The following is a 14,506-nucleotide window of genomic DNA, read 5'->3' on the forward strand; positions in this document are numbered from 1 at the left end:
CACCAAGAATAGGCAAGATATCTGGAGGCATTAGCCTTTCCATGGAAGTGGGCCTGAGGCTGGGGTTCAGGTGTGATGAACCCAGCCCGGTGACTCTCATTCCAGCCCGGCTTCTCTGCAGGGCTCCTCGACCCCAGGTGTCAGGGACAGGTCAGCATGTTCTCAGCAGAAGCAGAGAGCAGGAGGGACAGGAGAGATGGCAGGCAGGACTCTGAATGACCTCAAGTCACCACAGCCACAAACCCACCACGGTGCTGAAGGGCATGGCAAACAATTCTCCCGACCCAGTGATTGCGTCCCACAAAGGTGAGCAGTGACAGCCAGAGAGGGATGCATCATTCTGGAAGTGGGTGGGGAGGACGGTATTAGTTGTGTTGTGGGAACTGGGATTCTGGATTGGCAGCTCTGAGTCACCCTCTGATTGGTGAGGGATAGGCCTCCCTCTCCGCAGGGCCCGGCCCAGGTCCGGCCGGCGGGAGGGGCCCGTGCTCAGCTTTGGCCCTGGGACCAGCTCCTAGGAAGCAGCAAAAGACCCAGGCAGCCTTGACACTACTTCAAAGGCTGGCTTCAGATGCTTATCAGCAGGATTTTGCACAAGGCCCAGGCTGAGGTTGTGTAAGAATTCCGAAAATGCCAGGGAAGCTAACAAATCTTTCTTTAGATAGAGTTCAGGCTGTAGGCAGGGTACTTACCTCTTTGGCCTTAGTGAAAGCAAATGCCAACATTAGCCCAGAGTTGGATAAAAAAAACAGACGGGGGGGATGTAGGAAGACAGGGAGATGACTCTAAGAGACTCCAAGAGATAGGAGATGCAAAGAAAAGGTAGTGTCTGCACTTTACCTGTGGTTTGAGTATTGTGCTGTCCATCATCTCTGAATGCCTGAGTCCAGTGGCGCATCATGCGGTGAATGCCTGGGGCAAGGGACGTACGAGCCAACGGCGATGTTGATGGCCACTGCAGGAGAATTCTGGAGATCTTAACCTGGAGTAAGGGAGAGGGGGGCATTCATGCATTTCACAAACATTGAATCCCTGAAAAAAAAAATCTCTAAAAACCAATCATTCTCAACCTTTATTTTAATGCAACTCATGTGACCTTTCCCTGCATGACTCACCCCTGTGGCCAGGGCAGGATTTTGACACAACTGTCAGATTTGTGTGTAATCCCTGGCTCCCTGGCCCTAATTCCATCTCTGCCTCTCCAGCTTAGGAGCACAGGAAGAATGCATGTAAGAATACTGTCATTATAGGGTAACCGCGAATTGCTCAAATTCATTAAAACAGTAAATTCTTTGCAAAATTGATAATGAACTGAGGTTGCATCTCTTTTATCGGCTCCCCAGTTTGGCTCCAGCTTAATCCCCTTTCCCCCCTCCCCCCCCATTGTCAGCCTGACCTTGTCTCTTTCCCAGCATCACTGTCCTGTGATAAGCCCAAGAAGCCAAGGGTCCCGGAATGGTTATCTAAAACTCCAGGGTCACTCCTGGTCTTTTGGGCCACTAGAGTCACCTTGGATGCTTGACTTCAGGCTGGGGGTCTCCTCAGTCATCGCCAAGTTTCCTAGATGGCCACCAAAACCAGAGGGGCTAGAGCCTGGACAACAGCTAGTATGGTTGTCCAGTCCTGGTTGCTCCCACTTCCCCTGCACCTCCGAGGCTGGGACTCCTCTTGTTGCTGATCCTGGAGTCTGTGGCACAGCCAGCAGCTCTGGCATAGGTCCCACTTTTGAGTACAAGACAGGACAATCCCTGGCCCCTTCAATGCTATACGCAGCTAAGGCTGCTGCCCGTCTGGAACCACGAGCAGGCACATCCTCCTGAGCAGACCAGCCTAGGAGAGCATGCGGGGCCAGCTTCCCATGTCTGCCTCAGCTGACCGAGAGCCACTGCTCCCTTCTCCCCCTACTTTCCTATACCCCAAGCCCATACCCAGCTCCTCTCAGTGAATGAGTGATGTGCCTTTCAAGGAGGCAAAGTTCTCTGGGTTTCCTCAGTAGCAAAGTCCTTGGAATCCATCTTACAGCCAAGGGGTTGTGACTCCGTTTGTGAGAACTGTGAACTTGAAGGTAAGCCCTCACAGCACAAATGTCTTCTCAGCCCCAAACCAAGCCAAGCTCTGAAACTTTCCGCCATCTTGTTCTTAGGGAACTGTGACATCACGTGTTAGAATTTCCTTCCTTTTGGGGCACCTGGGTGGCTCAGTCGGTTAAGCGTGTGCCTTCGCCTCAGGTCATGATGCCAGGGTCCAGCTCTCTGCTCAGCGGGAAGTCTGCTTCTCTCTCTCTGTACTTTCCCTCTCTCTCTCTCAAATAAATAAATAAAGTCTTTAAAAAAAAAGAATTTCCTTCTTTTTGAAGGACGAATGCTATTCTATCATAACTACGTATCACACTGTATCCATTCTTCCATTAAGGGACACTTTGGTTGTTTTTACCTTTTGGTTCTTTACACCCTCTTTTAATCATCTTGACCTACAAGTGAGCTGAGTCATTTCTAATCGCACTCCATAGGGGACCCTACTGCATAGTCCCACCCACACGCGAGGGTGGCCAGGACATGTAATCCCTGGCTGGGCAGCCACTTCCCAGAAAGAAGGCAGCCTACGGAAGGGGAGGTGCAATTTGTTGCTGTCCCTGCCACTCCTTTACCTTTGTGCTTCCTGTGCCAGCTATTTACCATGGCTCAGGGAGAAAAATGTCTTTTTTTTTTTTTTCCTAGTTTCAGTTCCTAACAGGACAAAGGTTTTGAGGTCTAAATGCTCTTTCAGTAGATAAGTGATCGCTACCCTTTGTGTTGTCTTTTGCAGTTTTCCTTGTCCTTTGGATACGGTGCAGCGGTTTGAGTTCTGATTCTGCCTCCGTCGATTTCTCACTGGCTGATGTTTGTAAAACCCTTAGCGCTACAATAAACTCAGTAAGTAGTAATTATTAGTCTTCACAACAACACGAGGTATGCATTATCTCCCCATCTCTATAGGTGAGGATCACGAGCCCCAGAGAGATTAAGTAACTTATTCAAAGTTACCCAGATCAGAGATGACGACCCTATCTCTCTGTCTACCCTCCTTTCCTGGGGAGCCATCATCATGGTTTTGAAAAGCAACCTTGCTGTCCTACAAAGGACCTTTTGATCCCCCCGAACCCAAACTCTGCTCCCCTGCACACACCCTCCTTGCTCTAGAGCTGGTGGACGGTCTCCTCCAGGACCCGAGCTGAGCCCCACTGGAGAATGTGGTGAGGGAGGGACAAGAGGTCTCGTCACTCAGGAGCCTGTCTTGTGCTCCTGGCCCCAAGGAGCTTCCCAGGACACGTGCAGCACAGGAAAATACATAATCCACTGCCACTGCTGTGGCCACTGTCCAGCAACATTCATGGATCCCCTTCCTATGTTCTAGGAGGTGTAAGTAAGCATAAGAAATGACCCCTCTCCTCCAAAGAGTGCATCACCCAACCAGTGACACAGACCAGTGAATACTCTCCTATCACGTGACAAGCGCTGTGACATTCAGAGTACTGTGGGGATTCGGATAGGAGTCATTAATTTTGCCTGCTATGTTGTGGCAAGCTACAGCAAGGAGGTGACATCTGAGCTGGGTGTACACAGCTAAGAGAGGATTGGGGGAGGGCTATTTTAGATAGAAGGGACCACAAAGTCTCGGTGGTGTCAAAGAGAGTTGTGTTTAAGGATAGAGAGCACGTAGAGTGACAGCAAAGCCTGGGTGGAGACAGGGCGGAGAGAGGCTTGAGGAGGCTGGGTGAGGCCAGGGGTAAAGGGCTGTGCTGTGATTCCACAGGTAAGGCAAGGAGATTATTAACTGGAGGTCAATACAACCATAGCTATCTTATCCAAAGCTTCCTCTGGCTGGGGTAAACAGTGAAAAACAGGACTGACAATCCATTTCATTCCAGCCCCACTCATTTCCAGAGGGCAGGCTAACCCAAGCCATCCTGGAGTCATCCCTGATGCCACATAACAGGGTCACCCTGGGCAAAGCCCCCCCCGGGGGCTTCTGTGTTCCCACAATAAGACTTCCCCCTTAGGCTGTAGGTGATAAGGGACTCATATAGACTTTCTCTCCCCTTTTTGGACTACAGGACCAGATTGAGCTGAACCCCAAGTTGACTATCTGGAAGCCGGGGTCTCTATCTGACACCTGCAAAGACAGAGTTGAATTGGGCATGATGCCAGGACCACTGTGGCTTCTCCCATCTCCCACAGACAGTGTGAAGAAGGAGGCAGAGGGAAACAGGGAAGGGAGGTGGGAGAGGTGATGGTGGAATGATGTCAGAACCCAGCTCGCATCCCCGACGGGTACTCACCAGCACCCCACTCACACGAGCTGACTTCCCCAGCCCCCTGGCATCGGAGTGGGGTTCCCAGACATTACTTTTTCTTTTTTTTTTTTTAAGATTTTATTTATTTGACAGAGAGAGACACAGAGAGAGAGGGAACACAAACAGGGGGAGTAGGAGAGGGAGAAGCAGGCTTCCCGCCGAGCAGGGAGCCCGATGTGGGGCTCGATCCCAGGGCCCTGGGATCATGACCTGAGCCGAAGGCAGACGCTTAACGACTGAGCCACCCAGGCACCCTCAGACATTACTTTTTCTAAGTATTTTACAAATAGAGGCAGAAAGGGGAGGATTTCTGGGTTGACAGTGGGTCGTGGTGAGGAATCAAAAGCTGAAGGCAACACCTGCCCTACCCAGGAAGCCGAAGCCCCTTCTCTGCCAGGAGGCTGTGGGCCAGACACACTTGCTCTCAGAAGGGCTTTGGAAGCTCAAGTCCTGCCCGTGTGCCTGGGTCTGAGGGCCAACTCGTCACTTCTGTGTGACTTTGGGAGACATTAATCTTGCTAAGCTTCAGCTTTATTATCTGAAAAATGCCTCACAGGATGGCTATTCTGATTAAATAACAGCATTTAAATGTAGGTTTCCTTTTATTGCCTCTAGAGACCTTTCAGATTTATAATATTGTGGCTTATAAGTTCCCAAGGTCGGGGAGCCTGAGTCTTCATATGCCACACTCCCCAACCTTTGCCTGCCTGGAGCTCAGGGATGTGGAAAGGAGCTAATCTCCAACTACTGAAAGTCCTCCTTTCCTGCTTTTCCTCCAGGCCCTTTGATCCGATGGCATATGCCAGTAGAGGTGTGGAAAAGATCCAAGTGGTGTGAAGATTAATTCCTGAGTTTGGCAGAGCTGAACTGAAACATATCATTCAAAATGTACTGATATATCTCTAGTAGCTATATGGGGTGTCATCCACTTGTGATACATTCTCCTAAGGAATGCTGACCAGAGTTTTGTAAATTGGATCATTTAAAAAGTTGTAGGGGGGTTCATTGTTTAGAAGGGCTGTGTGGCAAATCCATTTTTAAGGAAGTAATTCTCTTGTACTATAAATTGCTTCCTGATCTAGATTTCCAGTACACAGGTGTGCTGAGATGCATAGTACAAGGTTGATATCAGAATATACCACTGATTAACTCCCCCAAACTGGCAAACCAGCCAGGAATGAAAACCTTTTATGGATCAATCTATCCAATAACTATTTGCCGAGAAGCCAGCTGTGCCAACCCTGAGTGATGAGGGGACATTTCCTGCCTCCAAGACCTTCACGGTCTAGTGGCAAAGACAGGCATGTGTAGAGCTCAGTATAGTACGGTATTCGAGGTGCCGTGCATTATGTAAACTGTGATTAATTCTAATCTCTTCATGTTGAATATCTAATCAAAATACTGAGTTATCAGGCTTTCCCTCTGCAAACTGGCACTCAGTGGGATCCATGTCTAACATCATGAAAATTGCACAATACCCTTATGAACTAATCCTAAATGACACTGTCGTTTTGATGCAAAAATCTATTCGGAAAAACATTCAGATTCTCTCATCAACATCTGTCACTATATTGGCAAAAGCATGAATTAATTATTTCATTTTCCTCTCCAATTTTGTTCTAGGCTTTGAGATGACTTTGTGCAACAATGTGTAGGATTCCTTAATTCCTCTGACCCCAGCCAGGTCTGGGGCTGTGGTGGTGGTCCGTGGTAAGGCAGCTGAAACAATCAAAAGTCAAGGCAGAGCCCATGACTGGATTTTGTAAGAAACCATGAGTCTAAGCTGCTATCAACATATCTTAGCAGAGAAAGCTTTTTTTGGGATCCAGAATTTGTTTTGAAGGAGTAAAGATGAGAAAGTTAGGAAATGACATCAGGAAGCCTAAGGAAAAAGGGATCTCTGGATGAAAGTTATTGGAAAGTGGGTTTGGGATCAAAGCAAGGAAGAGTTTGTTATAGAGTCATCCAAGATTGGTGGAGGCAGTGGGCTTCCTGCTGTTGATAGAGGTGAGGCAGAGGTGTGAGGACAGTCAGGGGTTCCCAAACTGGGTGGGAGGTTGGATCAAATGAGCTCTGCAGCCCTTTGTGCTGAACTTCAGTCCTTGCTCTGCTTTCAGCTGATAGAACAACCCTGGGCCAGCAACACCACCTCTCCTGGGCTCCATTTTAACATTGCTAAGCTGAAAAGAGGGAGCAATTGTCAGAGCCCTCAGTGGCCACTGTCAGGGAACCTCAGACCTACAGCCCTGGACCTCAAAGGGAAATGAACACAGTGTTGGGAGTTTGACCTCCAGATCCATCAACTCTGTCTGATGACTCGGAAGTTTTCTCAATCCCCAATCAGAGACCAGCAAGGCTGGTTTGTCTTGTTCTAATTATTTAGATGACTATTTGGCTCATTCCTGAGCAAGGCTTATATCAAGTCAGACCTGTTAATTGAATCAAGGTTATATAATCATATTTGGGCATTTAAATGCAAACCAATTATTTCGGAGCCCAAGCATCTTATATACAAGGAGTGAGTTCTAGTACGTGGCAGGAATGTATGCTAATGCACAAAGCCTAACCCTTAAAGTGGAAGGTGGAGCATTCTTGGGCACTCCTGTTTCGATGAGGTGGTTGTAATAGTTATTGCTCTGGGCACATTCTGGGAAGATGCTGGAAACATCTCAAACAAGTATGACATTGGTGTTACCCCAGTTTGTTGAAACCATTACATTTGGAATATGTCTCCCTGTAGCATTTGGCTTGGTTTATAAATATATTTTCAGAATCTGTAGGAAGCATTTGCAAGGAGGCCTCTCTTGGCCTTTCTGGTTATCAACATTCCCTCCTTCTCTCCCTTGACAAAGATATGCCCGATTAGGCATTTAGATTTTTCACTTGGGTGTCTTTCTAGACTCTAGCCTCAGCCCTGATGCCTCCACATCTTTTACTCCTCAAATATTGGCCTCCTCTACAAAGAAAGAGAAAAGCAGGGAGGAAGCAGTGGAAAAGTCACTGATAAGTTTCATGAGGACTAGCAACATAAAGCAATGCAACAAGGAAGAAGATACCAGACTCGAGTTTGAAGAGTTTGTCTCTAAACTTTCTAAGATTCACCTAGGCTAAGCAGACCCAGGGGAGCCTGTAGCCCATAGGCTCCTTGTACATTCTGTCTTCCTCATGGAGGGTGAGGGACCAGATGCCCAGTCTCTGTCCAGTGTTACGAAGTGACCTGGCAGGCTTAGTCAAGATCACCAGCCGTGAAACGTAACCAGATGCCATTGCTGGAGATCACATGCTCCTAGATGAAACACTTTCTGCTCTCACACTTTGTCTTTGTCTCTGACACAAAATTGTCAGGCACATATGAAGAGAGACATTCCAGAGAAGGTTTCATTTTTGACACCAGCCTGGCTAGGAAACCCTTACAGACTTGGAGTTGCAAAAGTCAAGGAGGTACTAATCACTGGAGGTGGGGTCCTTACGACAGTTTCACTGCAAGCACATGGCTGAAATGTGTCACATGTGTGGGCAGGCATACCAGTGTGCCCTGTATATAGCTTCTGGCCAGAAGACACTGTCTTCAGCAAGGCCAAAGGAAACAGCAAGTTGGTTTTTTCAAATAGGCTTCATTAGACCCACAGAGAACTAACCCTAGGCCTGACTTTGGATTACCTAACTTTTCTTGCCAGGAACTATATTAAATGATTCTATCTGGAACTGAAGGTCTTGATATACCTTGGTGTGGCTTCTCAGTCTTTTGACAGTCAGCTATCAAAAGCTCATCTTTATTCCAGGTCAGCCCTTCACCCCCTTCCTTCTGGGGCACCTGTGACACAGATAAGCCCATGACATCTGGCAGGGCTGGCAGGAGCATTAAGTTGAGGCGGGAATGTGGGTGTTAGCATATCAAAGTAGATCTGAGAAAACATTCCAAACCAACTCTTCCACACTGGGAGCTCAACCCCTAAGAAACAATAACAATAAGGGCAACTGTCCCATGTCACAGAGGGAAGTTCAGGGTAAAGGCCATGTCTGCTATGTGCCAGCACTCAGGTAAGAGGGAGGCTCAGCTCGGTTCCACTCATTCACTTGATGGACTTCCACAAATGCTACTCTCGAGACTAGAGCATGTGAAGGGGGAAATAAAACACCGTCCCTGTCCTGAGCTCTGGGGTGGTGGCTCTAAGGCCCCAAGATGCCTCTAGAGCTGAATGGTGGCCTACAGTGCTTGGCTGAAAGATAATGGTGTCAAGTCTAAACTCATTTGCATCGCTCACCCATCAGGGGACTCTGACTAGGAGCTATTTTCAGATGACAGAGATCCCCAGGAGGCACTTGCTTCCTGCCGGTGACACTTCTAAGAGTGACTCTTGCCACATGACTATAGTGACAAATGAAGTTTTTCTCTAATGATGCCATTAATAATTCAAACAACCCAGAAGGGAGAGACTATGACTGGGGACAGACTTCCCAGTGTATCCCTCTTGTTATATTCCTAGACCTGTGGGCAGAAAAAGAAACCTATGAATGTTGAGTATTCTAAAAAGAAAAAGAAAAATGCTTTTCAAGTTATGGAATCTGGCTACTTTAAAGTATGTGGTGCTGTCAGTGTCTAAAAGAGGAGATGGCCAGACACAGGGTTCAAAATATCTAAGTAGTTGTTTGGCAGCAGATGTTTCAAGGCAGTGTAGAGGAGAATATTGGGGCCATGAGTCTGTAGTCACTTTCCCAGCAGTGCTCTTGGGTCTTGAGTTTCATAAAAGATAATTTATAATCGCAATTCCTCCTTTTAAGGAAATTTTAGTCTAATTGTTTTTTCTGCCCGAGGCACTGTCTTCTATCTCCTTATTTCCCAATTCTATCCATCCTTCAAGACTCAGATCAAATGCCACCTCCTTTCATAAGTCTTCCATGATAGACCCCAGTTGGAATTTACCATTCCCTTCTCTAACTCCCATGGAACTTTATCTACACCTCTCTGATGTCTGCTTTCCACTTTCTGTAAGGTAAATTACACACTAGTTTTATACCAATAAGTTTCAAAAGACTGAATTCTTACAGAATATGTTCTTTGACTACAGTGGAATTAAATTAAAAATTAATAAACTACCTAGATAATCCTAAATACTTGAAAATTAAATAATACACTTCTAAATAACCATGGATCAAAGAAGAAATTTTAAGAGAAATTAGAAAATATTCAAATTGAATGACAATGAGAATTCAATGCTACATTTCAAAATTTGTAGAGTGCAGGTAAAGCAGTGCTTAGAGTGAAGTTAATAGCATTAACCTGATCATGTTGGAAAAGAAGGGAGTTTTATTTATTTTATTTATTTATTTTTTAACTAGACTCTGCGCCCATGCCCATGTGGGGCTTGAACTTACAACCCTGAGACCAAGAGTCACATGTTCTACTGACTGAGCCAGGCAGGCACCCCAAAAAGGAAGTTTTAAAATTAATTATCCAAATTTCCATTTTAAAAAGGAGGAAAAAAAGAAGGTAAGGAAATTAAACCCAAAGAAAGTAAAAGGAAGTAATAACTACAATAATAGTTATAATAATAACTGAAAGCAGAAATCAATATATTGGAAAACAAACTGTAGGGATTTTTAACAAAGTTGGCAATTGGTACTTTAAAAAGTTCCATAAAATTTATAAACCTCTAGCAAGGTTGCCAAATAAAAAAAAAGGAAAAGAAAATAACAAATGACCAGTATACGTGATGGAAGAAGGGATAGCGTTACTGATGCTGCAAGTGTTATAATTATAATAGGGGAATGCTATGGGCAACTTTATGCTAATAAGGTTGGTAACTTAGATGAAATAAACAAATTCTTTGAAAAATACAACTTACCAAAATTGACTCAGGAAGAAATGGGAAATCTAAATAGCCTATATTTTATTTATTTTTTTAAAGATTTTATTTATTTATTTATTTGAGGGAGAGTGCACACAAGCGGGGGAGAGGGAGAAGCAGGTTCTCTGCTGAGCAAGGAGCCCGATGTGGTGCTCGATCCCAGGATCCTGGGATCATGACCTAAGCTGAAGGCAGCTGCTTAACCGACTGAGCCACCCAGGCACCCCTAAATAGCCTATAATTTATAAAGCAACTGAATTCACTATCAAAAGTTTCCCACAAAGAAAACTCTATACCTAGATGGTTTCACTTGTGAATTTAATTCATTTAAGAGGAAAAAATAATACAAATCTTGCATAAACACTTTAAAAAAGGGAGAAGGGAAAATTTACCAATTTATTTTATGAGGTTAGCATAACCCTGATATCAAGACTTGATAAAGACATTTACAGAAACAAAAATAACAGGTCAATATACCTGTGAATATAGACACAAAAATCCTTAATACAATATCAGCAAATAGATTTCAAAAATACATAAAAAGGGCGCCTGGGTGGCTTAGTCAGTTGGGCGGCTGCCTTCGGCTCAGGTCATGATCCTGGAGTCCCGGGATCGCGTCCCACATCGGGCTCCCTGCTCGGCGGGGAGTCTGCTTCTCCCTCTGACCCTCTTCCCTCTCGTGCTCTCTGTCTCTCATTCTCTCTCTCTCAAATAAATACATCAAATCTTAAAAAAAAATACATAAAAAATTATACATTGTGACCAAGTGGAGTTTATCTTAGGAATATAAAGTTGGTTTAACACTTGAAAACAAATCAATTTAATTTGTAATAGTAACAGAATAAAGGAGAAAAACTATATAATCATTTCATCAGAGGCAGAAAAAGCATCTGACAAAATATGACACCCACTCATGATTAAAAAAAAAAAAAAAACCACCAGAAATTTAGGAATAGAAGGGAACTTTCTCAATCTGATAAAGTGCATCTATGAAAAAACCTACAGTTAATATCTTATACGATGGTGAAATATTGAATATTTCCCTCCTAGGATCAGGAAAAACAAAAGGTTGTCTATTTCTAGCATCTTTATTCAACTTGTGATTGGAGGCCTTAGTCAGTGCAATAAGACAAGAAAATAAATAAAAGAATTAAAGTCCGGAAATAAAAAATAAACTGTAGTTGCCAATGATAGGATTGTTTACGTAGAGAATCCTAAGGACAAAAGGTCAATATACAAAAATAAATTACATTTCTATATAATAGCCACCAACAATTGGAAAATAAAATTTAAAAATATAAAATAGGAATTACTTTAATAAAAAGATATATAATAAGTCTATGTTAAAAACTACAAGAGAGTATTGAGAGAAATTAGAGACCTACAAAATTGAAAGATACATGTCATGGGTTGGGGGATGCAATATAGTTAAAATGTCAAATTTACTCAAAATGATCTAAAGATTCAATACAATTTCAATTATAATCCTAAGAGCCTTTGTAGAAATTTACAGGTTGACCCTATAATTTATATGGAAACACGAAGAGTCTAGAATAGCCAAACAATTTTGGGAAGAAAAGAGCCCCAAGCAGGAGCATTCACACCCCCTGATATCAGTACTTGTTATGAAGCTACTATAATCACAATAATGTGTTATTTAGGTAAGGAGACACAAATACACAAATCAACTGAACAGAGTGGAGAGTATAGAAATGCACCCATAAATGTACGGTTTATTGATTTTTGACAAAGGTACCATCAGCTTTCAGTGGGGAATGTATAATCTCTTCAACAAATGGTTCTGGAATAACTGGGATAAACTAAACTAGATAAAACAAACCTCAATATTTACTACTTCACACTGCATAAAGTTTAATACAAGATAGAATGTAGACCTATTTGCAAAACCTAACATCCTAGAGCTTCAAAAGAAAACATAGAAGACTATCTTTCTCAGATCAGGCAAAATTTCTTAAGACATGGAAAACAATAACCAAAAAAGAAGAAGTAAAGATAAATTAGACTTCCACAACATTAAATTCTCCTGCTCATTGAAAGAAATCCTTAAAAAAATAAATAGGCAAGCTGTAGAGTAGGAAAAATATTCATAATGCATGTATCTGCCAAAAGACTTATATCCAGAATATAGAAAGAACTCCAACGAGTCAAAACCAAAAAGATAACCCAATTTTTAAATGATGGGTGAAAGATTTGAACAGCCAGCTCATGAAAGAAGATATATGAGTGACAATAAGCATATGAAAAGGTGCTCAACATCATTAATGATCAGGGAAAGACATTAAAATCAAAAGGTGATAACATTTCAAACTTACTCAAACGACTTACGTTAAAAGCCCCAAATGTTGGTGAAGACGTGGAGGAATTAGATCTCTCCTATATTGCTGATCCTAAAAATGCTACATGGGAAAACCATTTGATGATTTCTTATAAAATAAAGATAGGCCTACTGCTATAGATGGTTTATGTCCTCCCCTCTCCCCAGATTCGTATGTTGGTATTGGGAGATGGGGCATTTGGGAGGTGATTAGATCATGAGGTTGGAGTCCTTATGAATGGAATTAGTGCCCTTATGAAAGAGACTCCAAAGAGCTCCCTCATCCCTTTCACCATGTGAGCACACAGTGAGAAGGCAGCCATCTTTGATCCAGGAACAAGGCTTTTACCAGACACTGAATCTGCTGGTGCCTTGATCTTGGATCCCCTAGCTTCTAGAACCGTGAGAAATTTCTGTTGTTTATAAGACCCTCCATCTGTGGCTTTCTGTTACAGCAGCCTGAACGGATTAAGACTTCTATCCTATGACCCAATAATTCCACTTGCGGGTATTTACCCCAAAGAAAACATATACCCCCAAAAGAGAATTTTGTAAAGATGTCACAGAAACTTTGTTCACAATAGGTCCCAAACTGGAAATAATCCCAATGCCCATCAACAGGATGGATATACAATTGTGGAATATTCATACAATGAAACACTACTCGGCGATCTCTCTCTTCACACATATATACACACATTTACATTTATTTTGATTCCTAAATCTGTACATATGGAAAACTATGAGTTCGCGCTGATGTCTACAATTCCAATCCAGCCATTGCAAGGTTTCACTTTTCTCTCTTTCCATATCTGTAACCCTCTTCTCTGACAGTGACATCTGCTATCCTTAATATATTTACAAGCTGATCAGTCTCCTTGTATGTGATCTGTCTCCCAGCTCCTCTTCACCTGGAAGCTCTCTTCACCACATACAGGCTCTAACACTGCACACTGGGCTGTCCCTCCATATGGACGTCCTCCTTCCCCCACTAGAGCTTGAATGCACTGCTCTGGGCCACCAAGGACTCCACTGTGGACACCTACCTTGTCTTGCCCCTCTCATGGCTTTAAGACCAAATGGTTCAGGAAGAAAAGGGAAGCAACAAGTAGAAGAGGAAAAGGAACAGATGAATTTCACTCTTGCTTGTTATCATTATTATTATTTTATAATTTAAGCTCAGCTTTTTCCTTCTACACCATGTCCTGGGGAGCCTCAAGTTTTACAACCAAGTTGGGGGGGAACTATGGAATTTTCTTAGACAAAAGGGCAGATCTCTCTCTAAGAGAAATTCTCTTATCTTCTAAGGGCATTTATTCAAACAACTGTTAATTTAAAAAATAATAATAGTTTCTTCTTCTTCTCACTGTCAGTAATTTCAACAGTCCTTCTTTGTGCCAAATTGACAGGCACCTATTTTACCTGTTTTAGCAACTCTGAGCTAAGGTTGTCTTCATTTTACAAATGAGAAGTTTGAGTCTTGGATTAATGGAGTAGCTGGGACTTGAAATACAATGTTTCTCTTCTAAAACTTATGTTTCCCACCATACTGAATGGCTTTCCTATAATCCATCAAAAAAGCAAGAGACACAATTCACTATAATGTGGCTGAGAAGAATTACTCTGATTGTCTGGGGATTCAGATGAGGGAGTTCTGTAGAAAAGTTCTAGCCCAGGCTTCCCAGAGAGAGGACCACCTCACCTGATCAGCCTTAGAACAATCCAGTCAGACTAAGGAAGCAGGAACAGGGAATTCACACAGACCCCAAGGTGTGCAGGGCTCTTTTCGTAAAATAATAGGTTTCTAAACACACTCTCTCCATGATTCCACTAGGTTATCATTAGTTTAGTTATTTGCTTTCAATCTATAAGAGATTTGATATTTAATTTTTTAAAAAGATTTTATTTATTTATTTATTTATTTATTTATTTTTTTATTTATTTAATTTATTTGAGAGAGAGAGCCAGAGAGAGGGAGAGAGAGGACAA

General features: G+C 43.2%; 1 long non-coding RNA gene across 1 annotated transcript in view; it reads right to left on the reverse strand.

The window, feature by feature from the left end:
- The window catches only part of LOC141373515 (uncharacterized), a 64,641-nt gene that overhangs the window by 23,412 nt on the left and 26,723 nt on the right, over positions 1 to 14,506 (reverse strand). Inside the window, exon 2 of the long non-coding RNA XR_012379582.1 lies at positions 841 to 982. This is a non-coding gene — a long non-coding RNA (uncharacterized lncRNA). The remainder of the gene's footprint in view (positions 1 to 840; positions 983 to 14,506) is intronic.

This window comes from Callorhinus ursinus, unplaced genomic scaffold (assembly GCF_003265705.2).
Source record: "Callorhinus ursinus isolate GAN/ISIS: 27379988/994484 unplaced genomic scaffold, GSC_fseal_2.0 scaffold10, whole genome shotgun sequence".
In the NCBI taxonomy this organism is placed as follows: domain Eukaryota; kingdom Metazoa; phylum Chordata; class Mammalia; order Carnivora; family Otariidae; genus Callorhinus; species Callorhinus ursinus.